Below are 6,000 nucleotides of genomic sequence, written 5' to 3' on the forward strand. Positions count from 1 at the left end.
GGTACCAGAAGTGGAAGAACAGCAACAAGTGGAAAAATAATTTCCACTTATTTGAACAAATAATAAAGGAGAACTTCCCCAATCTGGCAAAGGAAATAGACTTCCAGGAAATCCAGGAAGCTCAGAGAGTCCCAAAGAAGTTGGACCCAAGAAGGAACACACCAAGGCACATCATCATTACATTAGCCAAGATTAAAATGAAGGAGAGAATCCTAGAAGTAGCAAGAGATAAGGGGACAGTCACCTACAAAGGAGTACCCATCAGACTGTCAGCGGATTTCTCAAAAGAGACCTTACAGGCAAGAAGGGGCTGGAAAGAAGTATTCCAAGTCATGAAATCCAAAGACCTACAGCCAAGATTGCTTTATCCAGCAAAACTTTCATTTAGAATGGAAGGACAGATAAAGTGCTTCTCAGATAAGGTCAAGTTCAAGGAGTTCATCATCACCAAGCCCTTATTATATGAAATGTTAAAGGGACTTATCTAAGAAAAAGATTAAAAAATATGAACAGTGAAAGGACAGCAAATTCACAGTTTTTAAAAACCACACCTAAAACAAAAGCAAACTAAGAGGACAGCTAGATCAGGAGCAGAACCACAGAAATGGAGATCACATGGAGGGTTAGCCACAGGGGAGTGGGAGGAGGAGAAAGGGGCAGAAGGTACAGAGAATAAATAGCATAGACAGTAGGTAGAAAACAGGGGGAGGGCAAGAATAGTAGGGGAAATATAGAATCTAAAGAACTTGAGACATGTGGTCATAAACTAAAGGGGGGGAATGGTAGGGGGGGTGTGCAGGGTGGAGGGGAATGAAGGGGGGAAATGAGACAACTGTAATGGCATAATCAATAAAACATATTTTTTAAAAAGCCCAACCAACCAAGCAGCTCCCCCACCCATCACAATACATTTATTTTCTATCTACTTGTTGCCAATCACTTATAATGCAAAATGACTTATAATGGGCAGACAACCTCCTACACTATTTTAAATTAGATGCATTACTTTTCTGAATCTTTTCCAAACCATATCATGTGGATACTATCTCCACAAGAGATGAGAAATTTGAACAAGAGAGGTTATTTGCCCCAGGTCATAGAGCTGGTAAGTAGCAGAGCCTGCATTTGAACCCAAGTTTTTTGATGCCAAATGGATTGCTTGACTAATGATATAGTGGCTTTGAAGGTTTATATTCTTATTTGGTGAAAGAGACTCTTTCAGTTCCAGGAAACCAAAGCAAACAATCTATCATGTCATGGTTGCACTGAAGCTTCCTTGGTAAAGGGCAGTAATTCGAGGACTATTTTACAGATCTCTTATCTGTAAAGATAGCTGAACCAGGATGCCAGGAGTTCTGTGGCAGGCTAATCTGCATACTGCTGAGAAACTTGAGGAAGTCCTTGCAGGCGTGTGTTTACAGCTCCTGGAAAAGATGGCGAGATGGAGAAAGGATATTCAGACAGGTATGGAGTCAGATCCCTTACGCCAGGGCTAAGAGGCCCCTAAAAGATACACCCCTGCTCACTGGTGGATGCCTCTTGGCATCATTATTGTAGGTGAGCATCACTGAGTTGCGTGGAACACAATTCATGTGCACCAGCTCATGAACTGCGGGTGAGGTGCGGGGCATGGTTATTGGAGCAGTACAGGCTTCTTTATATGGAGTGAGGCCATCTAAAGTGAGGCCAGGCAGCTCATGGGAAATAGATTTGGGAGCCACCAGGTAGAGAGTGCCTTCTTTCTATCTCTATCTCCAGTCTCCCATTTCTCTTGGGTTGTATGGGCTTTGCTCTCTGCCTCTCTCTCAGCCTCCATTCCATTTTCCTCTCTGCAGTCAGGATTCCTCTGCTTATTCATGGCTCATCTGCTCTGCATACCCCCTTCCCCAGCTTGTTTGCCATAGGGCCAAACATGACCATGACTCTATACAACCCCAAATGCCTATTACTATCTAACTTTGTCTCAATTCTTGAGAGAAAAAATCTGATTTGTCACTGGCTAGCCAATGAACTTAATATTCTTAGGTCAAGTATCTCTATCTCTGGCCCAATCAGAGGAGAGTATGTGGTACAAAAATGGCCACTTAGGTTTGCCCCTTCATCTGGGTCTGTGGGCAGGACAAATACACCTAAACACATCTTCCATAGACCAAGGGCAAGCTGTTGTCATTTGTGTCACTCTAGACCATGGGCAGAAAGGCAGAACCATGCTCAGTTTCTGTTTTTTAAAAGTTATTTAATTATTTTTTAAGTACAGTTTTCTGTCTATTACTCCTATCCCATCCCACCCCCCCGTGCTCCCCCCTCCCTCCCATTTCCACCTTTCTTAGTTGTTGTCCATGTATCCTTTATATTTGTTCCTCTACATCCCTCCCCTATTTCCCCTGAAATTCCTTCCCCCTCCCCTCTGGTCGCTGTCCCCTGTTCTCTATTTCAGTGTCTTTGGTTATATTTTGCTTGCTTGTTTGTTTTGTTGTTTAGCTTCCTGTTAAAGGTGAGATCATATGGTATTTGTCCTTCAACACCTGGCTTATTTCACTCAGCATAATGCTTTCCAGTTCCATCCATGATGTTGCAAAAGGTAGGAGCTCCTTCTTTTTTTTCTGCTGCATAGAATTCCTTTATGTATATATACCGTAGTTTTTTGATCCATCCATTTACTGATGGGCACCTAGGTTGCTTCTGATTCTTGGCTGTTGTAAATTGTGCTGCTATGAACATTGAGGTGCATATGTTCTTTGGGATTGGTATTTTAGTGTTCTTAGGATACAATCCCAGCAGTGAAATTGCTGGGTCAAAAGGCAGGTCCAATTTTAGTTTTCTGAGAAAATTCCATACTGTTTTCCATAGTGGTTGTACCAGTCTGCAATCCCACCAACAGTGAACTAGGGTGTCCTTTTCCCCACAACCCCTCCAACATTTGTTGTTTGTTGCTTTGTTTATGATAGCCATTCTGACTGGTGTTAGGTGGTATCTCATTGTGGTTTTAATTTGCATCTCTCTGATAGCAAGCAATATTGAGCATCTTTTCATGTGTCTCTGGATCCTTTGTATGTCCTCCTTGGAGAAGTGTCTGTTCAAGTCCTTTCCCCATTTTTTAATTGGGTTAGTTGTCTTCTTAGAGTGAAGTTGTGTGAGTTCTTTGTATATTTTGGAGATTAAACCTTTGTCTGAGGTATCATTGTTTTGAAAACATATCAAATATGTTTTCCCATACAGTTGGTTGTCTTTTTATTTTAATGCTGTTTTCTTTAGCCACACAGAAGCTTTTTATTTTGATGAGATCCCATTTGTTTATTTTTTTCTTTATATTCCTTGCTCTAGGGGACATATCAGTAAAAATGTTGCTGCATGAAATATCTGAGATATTCCTGCCAATGTTCTTCTCTAGGACTTTAATGGTGTCACAGCTTATATTCAAGTCTTTTATCCACCTTGAATTTATTTTGGTGTATGGTGTAAGTTGGTGCTCAAGTTCCATTTTTTTGCATGTAGCTGCCCAGTTCTCCCAATACCATTTGTTGAAGAGGCTATCTTTACCTCATTTTATTTTACTTCCCCCTTTGTCAAATATTAATTGACTGTAGAGAGTTGGGTTTATTTCTGGGCTCTCTGTTATGTTCCATTGGTCTATGTGCCTGTTTTGATGCCAGTACCATGCTGTTTTGATTACAGTGGCCTTGTAATACAGTTTGATATCAGGCATTGTGATCCCTCCTACTTTAGAACCAGGCTCAGTTTCTTGTGGTCTTATTTTCTCTGAGTAGGCAGCTACCTTCTGAAGGTTCTGAGCAGAGAGCTTATGCCCTTGGGGAGGCCTGCAAGACTACAGTTCCCTGCTGGGTTTTTATCTGACTTTAACTCATTTGAGCCCATAAGAAAGGGAGGGTACCATGGGAGTCATGTATCCACATTAGTCAAGAATCTAAGAATACCATTTCCCGAGCATCTTCCATGTGCCAGGTACTGTGCTCAACATTTTACCCATGGAATCTCATTTAATTCTCATAGCCCTGCCAGGAAAAATGGGCCCAGTTATAACTATTACAAAAATGAAGACATATTAATTCATTCATCAACTGTTCATTGAGCGCTTACTGGGTACTAAGGCTGTACTAGGTACTGGGGATACAATGGTACACAATGGCTACCATGACTGCAAGCTAACTAGACCAGAGACCATGTGAAGGAGTTGGAAATATTCCCAGCACAAATAACACCTCTTTTTTATGACAAAATCTTTTTTATATTTTATTTATTTATTTTTAGAAAGAGGGAAAGGGAGGGAGAAAGAGAGAGAGAAACATCAATGTGTGGTTGCCTCTCATGTGGCCCCCACTGGGGACCTGGCCCACAACCCAGGCATATGCCCTGACTGGGAATCGAACTGGCGATCCTTTGGTTCGCAGCTCATGCTCAATCCACTGAGCTATACCAGCTAGGGCACAAAATCTTTTATCACAAAGCCGTAGCATGTAATTCTGTAACATAAAAATATCACACCCAAGGACAACATGTGGCATTTAGGTGAAATATTAAAATTAAAACTATATATTATTGCACCCACATACCCTATCAACCACAATGAAGCAGGTGTTACTTCTGCTGAATCCTCTCTGTATTTATCCCTTTCAATCCTCAGAAGAACCCTATAAAAGGGTTTCTCTTTTTAACACTTTTTGCAGGTAAGGAAATTGAAGTCTGGAGAGGTTAAGTTCTTTATATTAATAGAAGGTCACACAGCTAGTGAGTGACACAATCTGAATTTGAACTCAGGCCTAAGAACCTCTTATGTAATTCAGAAATTCTTGGTAAAGATAGATTTTGCTGGCCAAGGGGGACCCAGGAAATAATGTTCTCATGGTCTTTGCCTCAGGTAGTTTTTTGATTTCTGAAGGAGTATTGGGGAGTGGGGCTCCTGGGTGTGCTCCTCCCACCTTCCTGCTTTGTTCCTAGGACTTTCTTTCTTTTTTTAATTGTTGTTTAAGTTTTTATTTCACAATAATAAATTTAACTCTGCAATCTAGCTGGACTTGGAAGGGGTAAGAGAAACATGGGACTCAATGAACTGAGGCAAAAGCATGAAGATTTTAGAACATTTCAAGCAGATGGGGGTGAAGGGGTGTTCTCCTGAGCTACCGAAGGAATGCTCTGCTGATTAAGATAAAACACAAGTCAAATTTATGAGACTTGTCCACAGTCCGCGATGGTGATTTTCTTGTTGGTCTTGTCATTCCTGGACCCATGGCGCTCCATGGCTATCACAACGTCCATGCCGTCTTTCACCTGGCCAAAGACCACATGCTTGCCGTCCAGCCACTTGGTCTTGGCAGTGCAGATGAAACACTGGGAACTGTTTGTGTTGGATTCAGCGTTTGCCACAGAGAAGATGCCAGGACCTGTGTGCTTCAGGATGAAATTCTCATCATCAAATTTTTCCCCGTAGATGGACTTGCCACCTGTGCTGTTGTGGTGTGTGGAGTCACCACCCTGCGCATAAATCCCAGAATAATTCTGTGACAGCAGGAGCCTCTATAACAGTTTTTTTCTCCCCAGTGCTCAGAGCACAAAAGTTTTCTGGGGTCTTTGGAACTTTGTCTGCAAACAGCTTGAAGGAGACGTGGCCCAAAGGCTTGCCGTTGGCAGTAATGTCGAAGAACACAGTGGAGTTTACTGTGGCTGGGCCTAGGAAGATCCAAGGTGGCATGGTGGTAGCGTCTGGAAGGCATCCTGGACTTTATTTCTGCTTCCTGGCCCCATTCCTGCTCCTCCTTGTGTGGTGTTCCCCATTTCAGTGTCGCAGAGACCTGCGGGCTTTTCATAGGCCACATTGTCATAGTGTATAGAGTGATCTAAATGTTTGTGTCTGATTATAATTCATATGTTGAAATCATAACCCCCAAGGAGATGGCATTTGAAGGTAGGGTCTTCAGGAGGTCACCAGGTCATGAAGGTGGAACTCTTGTGAATGGGATCAGTGCTGTTAGAAGAGAGGCCTTA

At 42.2% G+C, this 6,000-nt stretch overlaps 1 pseudogene; it reads right to left on the reverse strand.

Annotated features, from left to right (window-relative positions):
- Positions 1–5,181: 5,181 nt before the first annotated feature.
- LOC118993853 (peptidyl-prolyl cis-trans isomerase A-like) lies at positions 5,182–5,707 on the reverse strand (annotated as a pseudogene).
- Between the last annotated feature and the right edge of the window lie 293 nt (positions 5,708–6,000).

The sequence above is a fragment of the Sturnira hondurensis genome, unplaced genomic scaffold, assembly GCF_014824575.4.
Source record: "Sturnira hondurensis isolate 20B ecotype Veracruz unplaced genomic scaffold, ASM1482457v3 Scaffold0008916, whole genome shotgun sequence".
Classification (NCBI taxonomy): domain Eukaryota; kingdom Metazoa; phylum Chordata; class Mammalia; order Chiroptera; family Phyllostomidae; genus Sturnira; species Sturnira hondurensis.